Below are 1,454 nucleotides of genomic sequence, written 5' to 3' on the forward strand. Positions count from 1 at the left end.
GGGAAAGACATAGATTAATACTTCTTCCATTACTTAAAACCTATCTGTAAGGTTAGAAAAATGGCCTTTACAACTTCCTCATGAAAATCATACTTAATTATGTATCTACTTATTTCTACACATACAGAACTTTTATGTAAAGTAGAAAAAGTTCCCACTAGGAAGGTAATTGAAGGTTGTTAATGTTCTTTGTATCACTTACCAGCCAAGACACATGTTTATTTCTGTTTCACAGAAGCAATAGTAACTATTCGCTTCAATTCAGGAAAGGTGTGTATATTCAGGATGGTTTAAATGAGATATTTATTGAATCTTTTTCTCAGTCTTCTTCATCTTTTCATTATAGGCAGTAAATTGAGAGTCTGTTCTGAAAATTCTATCCCACCATATAAATGTTGAAGCCTAGGTTCCAATGAAGTTAATGTGTTGGAAATCATGATGCTGGAAACCAGCATAGAAAGGGATCAGATTTAAATGGTTCAAAGGAACGTCATAGCCACTATGGACATCAATAGTTTCTAGTCACTCATGCCCAAAGGAGAACGACACGATCACATAAAAGCATGATTCCAATGAAAAATCCAGTTCCAAGAACCAGAGTTTCCAAAGGATGTGCATATTCAGCTTCTACTCCAAATGGAGCCTGAAATTCAAGATGAACTTTATTAATATATTTATATATTCTTTTGTGATGTAAGAGCCTGTGCAGGAAATAGTGCCAGGTATCCTCAATCATCACACAGCCAAAACATCTTGCCAAAAGCATACACCATCTTGGCATTCTTTATCAGTCATAAGGTATATTAAAATACTCTGTAAAATAATAAGTTCCACAGATCAAAGGAAGCTGGATACAAAAGTGATTAGAAAGAAGTACTTTCAAACATTCCCACTGGTTTCCCCATGTTTCTGGCTTATCCTTTTGAATTTTGTACTTTTTCATGAAAGGTATAAATTGAAACAAAAATCCAAGTAAACAGAACAAGAAATAAAGGACCTCATGAACTATTAAGAATCCTCATGTTGCAATCTGGAACTTTGTATAATTATTCAACACATAGTTCCAAGTATTTTTAAATGGTTCTTATAAAGGGTTCTCAGGTAAAAGTGAATCTACATACTCCACAGCAATGGAGTATGAATTAAAGATGCTGATACTTTTGTTTGTTGCCATTTTTCAAATCTCTGCAGAAAGCCTTAGTATTCTGGACAAGCACATGGGACTCTGGAGACTTGTCTTTCTTGTGCAGTCCTCTGTGTGCTGTTCTCTCTCTCTTTTTTTTTCTCTGTCTCCTCCCTCCATGATCAGGGATCCCTCCCCTCTGCATCACCCATGATTCTTTTCTCCCCCAAATCTCATCACTGAACCTCCTACCCTCAATGCTGTGGCCTCTTATCTCCCTCTACTGCAGTTTTTTTCTCTCAATTTTCAGATTGATTTCCTGGGTGCTCAG

At 36.1% G+C, this 1,454-nt stretch overlaps 1 pseudogene; it reads right to left on the reverse strand.

The window, feature by feature from the left end:
• Nucleotides 1-303: 303 nt before the first annotated feature.
• LOC121483198 lies at nt 304-1,174 on the reverse strand (annotated as a pseudogene).
• Nucleotides 1,175-1,454: the final 280 nt, after the last annotated feature.

The sequence above is a fragment of the Vulpes lagopus genome, chromosome X, assembly GCF_018345385.1.
Source record: "Vulpes lagopus strain Blue_001 chromosome X, ASM1834538v1, whole genome shotgun sequence".
In the NCBI taxonomy this organism is placed as follows: domain Eukaryota; kingdom Metazoa; phylum Chordata; class Mammalia; order Carnivora; family Canidae; genus Vulpes; species Vulpes lagopus.